This window comes from Myripristis murdjan, chromosome 5, assembly GCF_902150065.1.
Source record: "Myripristis murdjan chromosome 5, fMyrMur1.1, whole genome shotgun sequence".
Taxonomy (NCBI): domain Eukaryota; kingdom Metazoa; phylum Chordata; class Actinopteri; order Holocentriformes; family Holocentridae; genus Myripristis; species Myripristis murdjan.
Window position 1 is genome coordinate 2,218,514 of NC_043984.1, and position 15,461 is coordinate 2,233,974.

Below are 15,461 nucleotides of genomic sequence, written 5' to 3' on the forward strand. Positions count from 1 at the left end.
TCTTTAAAGGCTCGTCTGTCTTTATGCGGCCTAGAGTTCACATTTTGTCACTTGACATTTACGGCGAGCCTCATGACGGCCCTAAGCACTGATGTCTCACTGCTGCTGACACCGGAGCCAGACTCCATGGACACCGGCGCAGACAGGACCCGAGGGCCTGAAATGGTGCATAAAAACAAAAGGTCCATGTTTTGGCTCAGCGCAGAGGTACGGCGCAGGAGTTTCTCTGCAAAAGGAGAAATCCACCCTTTGAAAAAATGGACACCTGTGCTTACAAAACTGAAAGGCAGCTCAAAAATAAAACAGCCATCCTACTTTTTAGGATAGTAGATGATGTTGACTTTGTCGTGGATGAAATTACTGGAAAATGAACCACTACAGTTTAGAGACACTGAAATGCAATTTCTCCTCAAGTTCTTTACGATCAAATATGTTTAATGATGAGTCATTAAAGCCGTTGCACTTTACGGTTTGAAAAAGAAGAAGAAGAAGAAAAACTCTGGACTTGTTTTGATTACTAAACATTTGCTAAGATTCTTTTAATCAGGATCAAATATTGTGGCTATTTTGCAGGTAAGAAATTTAATTTTCATTCAACAAACACTCTGTTATTCAGCTGCACTTATTTGCAAAATAAAATAGCAGTCTTGTGCTGAGCCACTGTAAATTTCAAAACAAAATCATGGGAAGTAGAAAATATCTTTTGAATGCTAAATTTCAGGTTGTTGTAAAAAAAAATGATTTGTCACCTTTTGAAACCCACCAGTTCTTGCCCACAGAAAATGTTTTTCAAGTTTGTCAGCTGCGGATGTGCTGCAGCATTCACACGTCACTTACTCTGAAGGTTTAGTGGCATTTTTCTGAAAATACAAAACTGTTCTTAACCCTATAAAGCCATTCGTATCATATATGATGCACATTTTCAATTCCGTTTTTCGTTTTCAGTTTAATCAATACTTGAACAAAATACTGTTGTATACCTTTGAACCCCTGTTCACCCTGGACCATACCATTGGCACTTCAAGTACATATCATATATCATACACCAGAAAGGTCACATAATAACACTTTTTTTGATTTTTTTTTTTTTTTTTTATAAATATATATTTTGTTATAGGACTAAATAAAGGGTTCATTTTCAAAAAATTGGAATTTTCTGCCAATTCTTTCATAGTTCAGGCTTTATAGGGTTAATACCCACATTCATATCGAGAGCAATTTTGCTCATATAGTGCCAGTGGTATATCGTTTATGATGAGTTTGATATGATGTGCCAAACACCATGCTACTTTTAAGCAAGAACTCAGACGTGTAAACTGCAAAGAGATTTGAGACAAACTATACATGCCTCTCTCAGTAGTGTGGGCTTATACTGTATGTTATTCTGTCAATTCACATAATCTCTATGCATGAAGGGACAGAGAAAGCATACAACATATTATATGGTAAGATCACAATGTATTCCAAATTCATGATGAAAGAGAGACTTTCTGTCTTCAGTTCAAACATAACACTGTATAGTGTATATTCTGCAGCAAAAAACGACCCCATATATCGTTTCTGAAGCAGCTCACTACAACTTGTAGTTACGTTTTAGAGTTAAGCGCGCTCTAGTGGTCCTGTAGATATTAGAGGAGCAACAAAGTCCACATAAGGAGGCTGGTGTGGTGGTGGTTGGATCAGTCAGCATGATTTTCTCTCAGCCAGCCCAAATTCAAATACAAGCATGAGCCGTGTTTGTTCTTAGATAGCTAGAGCCAAAAGTTTCGGACAACAGCAACCATGGCGGTGGTGGAGGAGGTTGTAAAAATGGACCTTCTACAAAAAGGCAAAGGCGGGGGATGGTGGTGGTCTGTGAGGACATTAAAGCTAAGCAAGCTTCCTGAAAACCTGCACAAATACGGATGAAATGAATGCGGAGCACGGACAGAAGGGTCCATCCATATCTGTATCCATATTTAATGTTAAGTATAAATGTGCCTTTAGAGAAGCTCCTGTTGGTTGTATTGGAGCGTTGGTATATTCACAGAATTTATTGCAGGGATATTAAAAATACAGCTTCAATTTGGGGAAATAACTGAAGTTACCATAGACTGATTTAGGCAAACTGAGGTGTTTATAGACATACCAAATGGTCACAAAGGTAGGCTTATAGAAATATCCCACACTATGTGGTGGTAAGTGTTCATATAGGACAGCCCCAAAAACTAGAAATAGGGCTTGAAACCTGTTTTCAAACTTTATGCGTGGTGAATGTTTGCATTAAAAAGGGTTCCCTTCATTTTGCCAAATGGGGCCGGTCTCCATGTCTCCTGGCTCACAGATGGTGAGTGTGGTTCCCGACTGGCTCTGTGTAGAGGCGTTGATTCAAATGAATTTCCATTACAGAAAACTGGCTGGCTCGAATAAATCATAATAAAAATGGAACTTGTGGTCTGTCATCTCTCAAAGATCTGCTACCTTGGGACACTGCTGAAACCTCCCCCATCATATGCCCCAGTGAAGCAGAGACGATGGGAAAGAGCATGGAGAGGATTTCTCTGCCGGAGGGAAAGTTTTTCAAAAGAGATTAAAATACAGTTCACTTTTTTAAAAGCTTCCTCTTCTTCCAAGCATATACTGTACAGCCGCCTCTGTATGTTGCTGTTCTTTTTTTTCCCCCCACAAAAGGACTGTGCTGAATTAAATCTGTTGCCCACACTTCATACACTACCTTATGCTTTATTACTGTGTCCATCACATCTGAATCAGCCCAATAAATCAACCACATCATTTATGGAAAAGGCCTCTACACTGGAGGATTTCGGGGGTTGTTTAGTGGCTGGTTCTCATAGGGACGAGCCACAATCTTGTCAGCCATTGTCATTATTTGGAAGCAGAGTACGGGTGTATGCCCCATGCTTATCAATTAGATGGGAGGGAGAAATGTCAGGCAGAGAGAGTGTGGGTCCCCTTGAGCGCTTCTGTGTGTATTGTTTGTCACTTCTCAGAGACATTAAGCATGTCAGTGTGGCACATTGCAACCCTCCGGTTCTTTCAAATTGGCCGTCTGGGAATGGGTGTGTGCTCTTTCCCATTTTTTTTTTTCCAAATGTCAAGACAATCTGTGACCAAACTTCATCAAAAAATATATCCATCTTCCCCGACATGACTCTCTGCCTCTTATAGAAATGGACCGGAGAATCAGATTCTGCAGTAGTGACACAAAACCATCCGGCAGTTTTGCTCAGTTCTACATTTGAGTTGAACAACAAATGGTTTTAATACTTTCTCTGAGCGACTGTTTGAAATGATCGCTTCGTGACCCCAATTGCCTTTCCATGTATATTCAATTTGAGACATGCAAACCTGTGTGCCAATATCAGAGTGACACTAATTTAAAATCTAATAAGACTGATCTTTACCATTGTTGGATGAGCTGGGCTGCATAATGCAATACATGCATTATGATCCATGGTAACCTCTGACCACTTTAACTCCATGAATGCATATTCATATAGGCATTATATCCAGTCATATACAAGAAATGCCATTGCACAAAACTTTGCTATTTTCCTTTATTTGTATTGTTTATCACAAGAGTGATTCTGCTCAGAGCAACACAGCTACCCCTATTCCTGTTACAGGTGGTGCATACAAATAGTTACTTGCTCAAACCTTCAGTTTCAAATGGTAAAAACTCACTGAAGCTCATCAAAATCTTAATATTCACTGTTAATTCCCTGCTGATCAGAATTCCAAGTGCAGCACCAAGCAAATGCTTTCAGGCTCTGTTCAGATAACACACTGAATATTTTCAGCTTCAGAGATCTGCATTTAAACTTGGCAATATCACCCTCTGCATTGCCTTTATACAAGTCTCCCACTGTCATTTCTTTCTAATTTTGTAAATGAGATAACAAAGACAATTTAAATCAAATGTTGTAGTTGTTTGAATTTGCAGTTTTAGTTTCTTCTTTGCCATACCGCATGTATCGACCACGAGCAATGCATCAAGAGGTTTTGTTTGTGCAAAATATTACAACATGCTTTCAGTCAAGTATATCATAATATCTGGAATCTGTTTTGATTTTTATGAGATTTCATGCCAACCCCACCACACACACACACACACACACACACACACACACACACACACAGGCTAAATAAATGATTTATTTTCCTTCCAAGGAACTTAAAGATGCCATAAAAGAAAACAGAGACGGAGAGCCAAAACAAACAGGATAACAAGCAAAATGTACCATTTGGGAACTAGACACTTAAATCCACAGTAATCTGGGGCTGTACAAATAAATGACTTAAAGCTACAACATGTAACTTTTCACTTGAGGGTGGGATCAGCATCATAAGTGCAATAAGAAGAAGAAGGAGCAGACGGCAAACACAGTCCACCTGTGATAAAATAAGAACAGATGTCCTGGCTATAGGAACGCAGCATCAACTGTTGCTATAGTTGCAGTTACTATGTAGTCTGGGAATACCTGTCAAGATAAGATAGATGCACTCTACTACACTGTTCTGATGCATTACAGATGACATCATAATAGCCAGTAGTTTGCCAAAAGTTTTGTTGACATTGCCCAGAACTTTTATTTTACTGTATTTCATTTTTCACACCTGGATTTACCAATCAAAGGAACATTTCACCACTATTTATATGGCTGTATAATCAACACTGTAGCCCATTAGAGCTCCACTTTGGCAACAATCACAGAGAATTTGGAGAGAACCTGTCCCACTGTGCCTATATATGCACCAGTATGCATTGGTGGTGTAAATTTGAGAGGCAGCTTTTCCATCGCCCAAATAGCTCTTTACTAAGTATCATATCTGAATTTCTAAAATAAGCCAAAGTTCATCTTAGTGTGAACTATAATTGGTGTTTCTGCACATCTTTCACCTAAATTATTCAAAGGAACCTCATGCTACCTTCTAAATAACATGATTTTGCATTATGTTCGCTATAGTAAAATGTGTAGAGCTTTATAGCTAGCTAACAAGATGTATTTATGTTTTAGTGAGACATATTTGGCTGTTTCTGCAGCATGATGATAACATTATACATCCATGGGAATATACAGATGGAGGTTTTGACATTTTGACTCACCTATTTAAGGTGAATGTAAGGTGCTTCAGTGTTTGTGACAGTCTCATATGTTTCCTAACTAACTGATATCTGTAGTGTGATATCTGTGTGATATCTGTAGAAAGCATCTGTAGAAATGTATTCATTTCCCTGCACATCAGAGCTTTTGAATACGCTCTTCCCCGTCTAAAATCATAACTGCTTCGTGTTACCATGAGTTAGAATGTGCAGCTAATGTAGACTCAAGCTTACTACATTCATAAAACCTAAAATTGGACAGTTTTACTTGCTTGTCATGGAAGAAAATTCACCATAGTGGAACAAACTGAATCACTCCAAAAGTCAGAAAGCTCAAAAGCTTTTTTTTTCTTTTTTTTTTCTTTTTTTTTTTTTTTTCCTGTTATACCTTATTGTCGTTGTGAAATAGAACAGACTCTGCCAAGCCACCACACATTTATCTTGTGTTCATTTGGACAAGAAAAAGCCGATTAGATTGGCTCTTTAGATATGCAAAGCAGCTCCCTCTGCTCACCTAAAAGAAGCTGGTTCTGGAAGGCCAGCCCAACCTGGCAGAGCAAACTCCTCATCATGTTCACCTAGAAAAAGCAAGCATGTCTACTTGCCTGTCATGTAACATTACAACATGCAATAATGGAACAATGGACTCTGCTGTGTGAGTGGGAAGAGGCAGTTCAAATAATTTGGCACCACTTTAGTAAGACCACCTTTATAAAGGGTTTATAATTAGGTTATTAATTAGTTAATAAACACTTTTTCTAAATCAAAATAAACAATCATACATTGATGCAACTAGCTATCTACCAACTAACAAGATCTGATACTTAACAGATTCAATGCAGTGCATCACTAACTTGATCTTGCCAAATAGTGAGCCTGCATCAATGTATGAAAACTGTGTTACAACTTGTTCATAATTGTTTATTAATGATTTAGTAAGTGTTCACAACCTAATAAACTATCTATCTATCTATCTATCTATCTATCTATCTATCTATCTATCTATCTATCTATCTATCTATCTATCTATCTATCTGTCTATCTATCTAACTCTGCTAGCTAGCTATAATGATATTGCATTACTGAGCAGGTACAAACATAAGTTCACATTACAAGAATGCTTACTTCGTATCGTCAAATGTCTTCTTGTTCCTGTGGGGGATGCTTGTTTCTTTGGCTTTATTTTAGGCTCCTGAGGAAAGTTTCAAGCACTGACACACACATGTACTCCCACCACGCTGGCGTTGGTGACTGAGTCCAACCAGAGCTAAGTGACCGTGGTGAAAGTCACTGTAGGATAGTGACTCGGCTTGTGTTGGCATTGGTGGACAACTGGAGCACAAATACTAGCAGGCACTGTTGGCTCCCAGTGGCTCAGGCTCATCCTGGTTAGCCGTGCTGCTGCTCCGCCAAAAACACTGACAGGCTGAGCCTCTGCCTCTTTGTTGCTGCATTTCCTCAATAGTGGTGTCTGTCTTGTTCAAGTGCGCTTTAATGTTTGACTCTGACAACATGTTATAAAATGTGAAGTTAACCATAATGTCCTCTGTGCATACTGGGAAGTCATTTTAACTACTGTTCTTAACTATGATAGCCGACTGATATCCAACATGCCCACAAGGCTCCCCGGAGTTTGAGATAAAATGCCTGAGAAAATGAAACTTATTTGAGCAAAATTCTCCCCAGTTCTCCTGGCAACCACTGATGTCAGTGGCTGCTGGAAGAACAATGGGATTTAGGATCTAGTGCCATTCTCGACAAACGGGGAAGCAAACAAGCTTGCAGCTGCCATTCACATGCTCTTCCTGTTCTGTGTATGTGGGGTTAAAATTGAAAATCAGCAAAAATGCCCTTAAAAAAATTGTAATAAAGTCAGGTCAAATCAGTGTTGCATCCTAATATATTACACATCCTGTGTTACTGCGAGCTAGGATCTAAGACCTGAACCTGAAAGCAAACTGAGAGCCTATTTGAGAATCATTGTGACAATATTCTCTAATTCTGCACTTATTTCACTATCATGCTGTATGTACACAGACAGACGTACACCCACATTTGGTGCTGTGGGAAAAACACAATGAAAGCATCACCTGTATGGCATTTCTGCCATTTACAGAAGTGCGGCCATTAGCCTGTGTAGGCAGGGCTCTTATACAGCTACGGTAATGTAGCTGATCGCATGAAGATCCAACAAGATGTCAAAATCAGGAAAAGATGGCTAAGCTGAGCTGCTTCAAAGTCACAAATGACAATCCAGACAGTTTTTGAAATATCTGTTTTCAATGGTTAAATACAGCATGAAAAAGATGCATTTTCCAATTCTTTAATGTGGACTAGATTTAAGTGAATCCTTTCTGCCTCACATTTAGTGTCCTTACTCTTTCTTTCTTTGTATTTCCTAATGCTTTCTGATACTTAATGATACTGTGGCCCAAACCACACCCTGATAACCCCAGCTCAGCTCACTGCTGGCCACATACACAGCTGAACTTATGCAACCCAAAAGATTGTGGACATCACTAAAAAGCTGATTTCAAACAAATGGATAGATTTAAGAATGCATGCAGAGTACTAGACTGATACAGACTGAAAATGAATAATATATTCTATTTATTGTCATAACAGTTGCATATTGCAGCTACATCCTCTACATGCATTGTTAAATTATCCAACAGTGTATTTGACATTCACACTGTAACATGAAGGTTAATAGCATGTATAATATTCTTCAGGCCAAATTATATGCAGACGCCTCTCTTCCTCACTGCCACTGTGCAAATCACCCATGGATGGAGGCAGCCTTTGGGCAGAGGCTCAAAGCTGACTGACTTCCAGAAACAGACCAGTGATGGACAGGTGCAGGTGTTGCTTACAAACTGCCACACTGCGGTCGCAGCCACTGTATTGCCACAGGAATGGTGAGAGAGGAAGAGACAGAGACAGAGAGAGAGAAAGAGAAAGAGAGAGAGACTATGTTGATGAGCCAGTGCAGAACAGAGTCGCCTCTGGGAAGATCAACCTTTTCTTATTGAACTCTGCTGTGAAAGGGGAGATCATCTATCTCAGAGAAAGACAGACAGAGTGGAACTACTTGTGAAAGGAGTGACTGTGCTTGAGTTACAAGTGCTGCCACTCTTTCAGTACCCAGCCTGCTGATACAATGCAGGCAGACACATACACAATACTCATCAAAAACAGTCAAATTAAGTTCATTTAAAAAACATAGTCTGAATTCATGTCATTATCTAGCCATGATACACGTGTGCCTAGTCTTTTTTGTATTTCTTTGCAACCTCATAATGCTAACCCATGAGCGCAGTGATTTAATTTATGCACAAAAAAAATGTACCGCATACCACAGTATCCCAAGTGGACCGTCTGTGTGGGGACTATGTGAGAGTGCTGTTCATGAACTATAGCTCAGCTTTCAGCACCATAGCCCCCTACATTCTATCTCCTAAGCTCCATGATCTGAGTCTCAACATCTCCATCTGTAGATTTTCTCACTGGCAGATCACAGATAGTAAAGGTGGGTGGCACCATCTCAAAGACCCTCACAGTCAACAAGGGGATTCCCCAAGGGTGTGTTCTAAGCCCCCTGCTTTATTCTCTATGTACCTATGACTGTATGGCCAACTCCTTAGTCAAGTTTGATAGTCAAGAGATGGTTATGGACTTTAGGAGGATACGGCAGAGAAGCTCTGTCCCCCTCAAGATCAGCAGGACCCCTGTGTAGAGAATGAACACCTTTTAGTACCTCAGGGTCCAGAGGAATTTCCTGATCAGCAAGGCCAGACAGTAGCTTTACCACCTCAGGCAGCTCAAGAAGTGTCCCCCTGCACAGCCTAAAGACTTGCTACTCCAGAGACATGGAGAGCATCTTGACTGGGAGCATCACTGTCTGCATGAGAGCTGCTCAGGACCGCAAACCCCAGCAGTGGGTGGTATGTCTAGCAAAGCGTATCACCAAGACTTCACTCCCTGCCCTGCAGAACTAAGACAGTAAAGGCAATACAGGACTGAGGCCTGATCTCCAGAGACTCCAGCCACCCCTGCTGCAGTAGACTGTTTAGGCTACTGAGATCAGGAAAACACCTCTGTAGCCTTAAGGCCCACACAGAGAGAGCTTCTACCCCCTGGCAATAAGTTGGTTAAACAACCAGCCACACGCACACACATACCAACCCAAAGTCCAACGCCCCACCCCTGTGTCTACATTTCTGGTTTACAATTTACACTGCACTTCTCATTTTTAAATTATTGTATATAGCTTTGTGTTGTGTTTGATAGTTTTTAATCTTTACATTTTTTATCTTGTAATATTCCTAGCACAGTCTGGAAATATAGCAGAAAGAAAGCATTTCACCGCACAGTGTAGTGTTGAGAGCATGGCTATGTATGTGACAAATAAATTTCAATCTTGAAAGTTTCAGTTAGATTTCATACATTCAACCTTGAAGCTAATTACTGTAAGAATGTAAAGATGTTTGGCTGCTTGACCTCATCCTTCATGCAACAGACGCTAAGAACTGGCTCTCTTTCACTGGCTCTCTGTGAGACCTGTATATTTCTATCTATCTATCTATCTATCTATCTATCTATCTAGCTATCTATCTATCTATCTATCTATCTATAATAATAATACTAGAAGTGGTAATAGTAGTAGTAGCAGTACTATTACAAATAGTGAGGGGCACAATCAATATATTAATTTTATATGTGTGTTAAATTTATATTGCACCTGACCAAACTGATGCTCTCCACTATCACTGATATGCTGCAGAGGTGCACACTGTTAGCAGTAGTAAGTGTAGAGACACTGGTTGTTGAAAACCCTGCATCATCCCTGCATTAATAAAACTGTTGCATGTTTTTGTTAGCAGGTGAGCTACCAAGTTTAATATTGCAATATGAAGTCGAGGAGTGAGTCTGCAAAACACAACCCAATTAACTTTCAGCAATCTAACTCTCAGACCATTCCTCGTAGCATCCAGCATGTGAAAAATGAAAAGGTAAAAAGTAAAAAGAGAGCAGAACTTAAAGGGGAAAATTCTGAAAAAAATGAAAATGAAAAAAAGAAAATTTTCTTATTATATCTCACCTGTCACTAAATACTCGCCCTCATGAAGTTTGTATGTTTATGTTACACACAAGGCAGCAAGGCAGCACTCCATGAGAGCCTTCTCCAAAAAAAACTAAAGATACCAGAAACTGGTTCTGCAGAGTTATAAAAAAAAAAAAAAAGAAAAAAAGAGAAAAAGAAAATACCTAAAATGATTCCAAAGAGGTCGTTTAGCATAAATCAAATCATGGTTTACTTCCTCTCTATTTTGTGAACATACAAACTTCACTGATGTTTTGACTGATTGAATACAGGCTGAGGCCGAGGAGATAATAACAGCTTTATCATTTTATTTCATTTTTCAAAAAGCTCCTCTTGGGCAAAAATGCATCAGTAGCTCTGGAGGCATGTAGTAAAGAATGGCACTGTATCTGTATTTGAAGAAAGAATGACATACAGGATTGTATCCATAATGTTGACCAGCTTTCAAAGCTTAGAGTCATAATGGAGACGTATTACCTGTGGAGATCAAAGAAAATCTAGATGGATTCTCTCTGCCCCTGTAGCTTGAAACTGCTGACTACTGCTATTGAAAATAAACATGGCCTTGAAGTACTTAAGTTAGTCTCAGAAATGGCACATAACAGTCATGTGCTTGCCTTTTTACTGGCCATACAGTGTGGCAAAATTGATGGTGTTATTATCTTAATGGCCATAATTTCATGCACAGCTGGTTACTAATTCTGTTGTTTGTAGTATCACTGAGCTGATAATGCCCTGTATGGTAAATCATCTGACATCCCTATCAGTGTTTGCAGGATGTGCACCCAAAGCCAGTCAATGCACATTCTTAATTAGTGGAAATATTCTGAGAAGTGTGTGATTCGGGAAGCACTCAAACTCAATTACGCAATTCCCAACAGCAGAGAAGCAGAAGGGAGATGGTTCTCACAAGAGGCCGGTGACCACATGGGCCCATGGCCAAGATGTATCATTCTGTTGCATCATGGCTAATTGAACAACAAAATTGTAATTTCAGGGACCAGTGCTCAACGTCCACCCTGTTCCCTTTTGAAAGCGGACAGTTGATTATACACATCTGCTGTGGTAAGAGCTCTTTTAGATTACTGTGTGACTCATTGTTAAGTTTATAACTATTCTCAAGTACTACAGTAAATGAGTACACAACATTGGACATAGTTTAGAAAAAAAAAAAAGAAAAACAAGAAGTCCCAAACACTGAGGTTAATGAGGTCAAGTGCTGTGCTTGCTAAGCTTATTTGGCAACACGGTTAGTTGTTCCACTGTTTTGTCCTGTACCATCCTCCCAAAAATACTTCACAGTAATGAAGGAGGACAGGGCGAATACTCTCACTGAGACTTCATTTGCTGTTTTGTGATTACTTTGACTCGGTTTCCACAAGAGTTTCAAAGTGCCATGATCTCAATAGAAAATTGCATCTGCTTAATTTCAGGCTGAAAATCACATGTAGCGCAAGGGTGCTAAATAATCAGCTGTGTCAGATGAGGTGGTACACCATGCAAAAGATTTATTCCAGCATCAGAACACTGGATTTGTTTATACAGTAGTGAATTTCTGTAATTGCTGTATTCTCAATCCACATATAATAAGAAAAAAAATAACAATTATACAGTTACCACAACAGCATGCAACTGAATGCAATTGATCCAAAAGGCTTTTCAACCTTAGCTGTGTCATTTGAAATTGTGTATATCAAAACCATATCACAACCATGTATACCAGTGCATAGCCTAATGTACAAAGCAAGATGATTTCAGTGGTGTCCATCAGGAAGCAAGAAAATGCAAAAAGGAACACTGACCGTGTCCTTAACACGCTGCTGTGCAGCCTAAAATGTGTGTTTACAATCAAGACACACTATATATATCGACATTTACTGGAAGTTCATCAAGATGCATACACAGTAATACTGTAACATGCAAGATGTGTAAATACAAAATGTGCATAGAAATAAAGCACAGCAGCAGAACAGTTTCTATAGCGGCACAATACAGCAAGGTGTGCACAAAACACAAAGCTACAGTAATATTGTACATCTCAGTGTTTTGCAGTAAAGTAAACCAAAGACACTGAAAATAAAATACTAACAGCAGCTAAAAATGTCATATATAGTGTTATACAAGTTTTCCAATGCCCATTCACACAGCTGTGAAGCCATTCGAAATCTGTTACACTGCTACTAACCTGAGCAATGCTGATGGAAGAAATAGGACTTTATTGAAAATATATATTGAGCTGGTTTAGTGAGCTGCATGTTTAATTAAAAGCACAGTGGAAAATTGTGCTTATAAGCTCCGTGTGTACTCTGAGACATGTACTTGTGAGTTAAAGCTGAACACTTTGTGTCTATGCAAAGAATTTTGAGTTTCAAGGTAAGATTTTTGACAGCTCTTGTTCAACTCTTTGCATTAAAAGTTTTTGCACATCAAAACTCTGTTGTGAAAGTTTGGCCAACGTAATTTAAAAAAGAAAAAAAACTCTAAAGTCAATACTGTTTTATCAAATTTTGTCCCCAACTCAATGTGTTAGAGTAATATACCAGAGAGAATGTCAATATACAGTACATCAGAGTGGAATGTGAGAGGAGGGGAGCAGCCCAACTTGCCTCTTCTTGGACCCGATAGCTCTACTATGGAGACAGATTTCCACACAAAGCCCAGATTGAGCCTAGCTGGCTGGGGATCCCTTTGATATGAGAACAGGGCTAATCCCTCTAGTTCTGGCTGCTGCCATGTCTTCATCCTCCCAACCAGGTGCCCTTTCATTAACCTTTGACTCGCATTGGCACTGTGTTTGAAGAGGCTGGTATTAAACTGGCTTATCCCAGATCGCTGCTGCTGCTGCAGTCAGAGGAGCCTCTCTGTTTCTCACAGGTCTGTCAAGGTGCTGCAGAGCACAAGAGTAACATTATATAACCCTTAGTTACTGGCAGGCCCTCGCTGCACTCTACCGCCCCCACCGTGTCAGGCAAGTAAAATGTCAACTTACTCAAACTAAGGAGAACACCAGTGTCATTTGTGTTCCCACTGTCTCCAGGATGTTTGTGAAATGAGCATGATGCTTAAATGGTTAAATGCAAATAATGTGCTCCCAGAACAAGAGCTGCATAGCTGCGTTTGTTGCTGGTCTCTGGCCACGTCAAATAAACTCCGCAAAATTCCACTGGGTCATCAAGCTCCTTTGTAAATGTTCAACAAACATCATTACAGAAACAGTTTTCCATGTTTCCTCTCATTTCTCATTTTGCAAAATTATCTTATCGACCTATTATTTTTAAAGGTAGACTATGCACTTTGAAATGTCAGGGCACACCACTTTGTGTACTAATGTTAAGGATGAGGCTGAGGGAGGAGAAAACCCCTCAGGTTCATGCTAAGACTAAGAACATATAGAATGAATATAACACTCTTAAATAACTGTCTTGAATCTGATGTTTTGATGTCAAGTGTACATGAAAACATAAATGATGGAGCAAAATGCTCTTATATTTTGGGTCTTGATGCAATGAAAGAGTTGTTCTGAACTCCTGAGGCATTTCTAAGTTCTATTCTTCTGAGAATTGAGTGGCATTCATCATTCTTTAGCACAACATGACAAGGTGGAGTGCCCTCCTCTTTGAAACTGCATGCCTTTAAATATAGGACGTAAAAGAAGGGCAGGGAAAAAAAGGGAAACCCAGTAGCCTGCACAACAGTTTATGTCCTGATAAACAAATAAATTTGGGTCATACAGCTCTAGGAAACTGGAGACCGCAGTCAGTTTCTTCTCCATTGTTTTTAGCTAATTAGCAGCTCAGCTATGAGTTAAACCCAGCTCTGGCATCACTCTGGTCATTGGCATCGTGCTGCTCACTGTTGCCCTAGCGACACCTAGACCTCATCACCTTCTCTCCTTGAAAATGAATGGCTGCTGGCTGCTTTGGAACACTCACTGTATGACCACACCAGAAGACATATGATTCTCCACTACAGTGGGATTACGCAGAGGACACAACTATACACAAGCACTCATTCAAAGACATTTTCTGCTTTCATCATTTATTTAACCATGACCATAACCATTACCCTAATCTTATTAATCAAAGTTGTTAACTGTTACCTAACCTTTTCACATGCTGAATATGTGAAAATGGTGAGTCATGTAATCCTTTTGTGGTGTAGAAATGTAATCTTCACATTATTTGTATCCACATTAAGGAAACTGCATTTCAGAATTTGTGCTCATTTCACGAAATGACAAGAGCCCGTGTTTTCTGAATTAGCCTTTGCACGGGCCAGTGTTTTTTCAATTCTAAGTCGGGAATTTTCCGTACCATTCACAGTAGCAAAGATTGCCTCGCACAGGATAATGGCGTCCGGCCCAGAAATCGGTGTCCAATCATGTTCTTGATGATGGCGTGCTTGGGCTGAACTGAGAAGCTGAGAAAACACTGCCAGGAGCTGCAAAATTCAAATGGCCACAGAAGTGATTATGTAATTTACTGACAAACAGGAGTGATTAATGAGGCTGGATCCAAGCTAGGAAAGGATAGCAACGGAGCTTGAAAAGACTGAACTCACCATAATTCTGTTTGACAAGACTGGTAACAGTGAACTCGGGCCATTTCAGCCTCACATTCAGTTGTCTGGCTACTGAAGATACTGTCTGTAGAGCCCATAGCAGCTTAACCTCTGTATGACTCCACACATTCACCACTTAAGACTCTTTTTTTTCCATCTGTGGTCAGCGCTCGAGAAATATATTTATTTTATTGTACCTAATGGATTTAGAGCGCTGTATTTTGATGGATGAGTTCAGCCACAGAGCACGCTGTATCTCCCACTAAACACACACACACACACACACTGATGCAAGCTATTCAAGCACTATACCAGTACATGACATATTTTTCCATTCATGTCCCCTTCTCCTCTGCATACAGTAGACCAAGTGCAGCTTCATCGCAGTGTCTTTGAAGGCTCAGAGTTAGGAAGGCATTCATCCATATCAGGGTCAACATGTGTTTAGTGGCTTAGTGTGTGGTGTGTGTTTGTGTATGACAGAGGGACACGTGTGTGCATGAGTGCACGTGAAGGTAAGATTGTGTTTGTGTACTTATACAGCATACATGTGGTTGTGCAAGTGTATCTGTGTGTGTCTGTGTCTCTGTCTGTGTGTGTGTGTGTGTGCATTTGGGTGTAGTACAGTATGTGTGTGGAGACTGAAGGGAATTGTTGTGGCAGAGATGGATCTGCTGTTCTGTAGCCATCTTT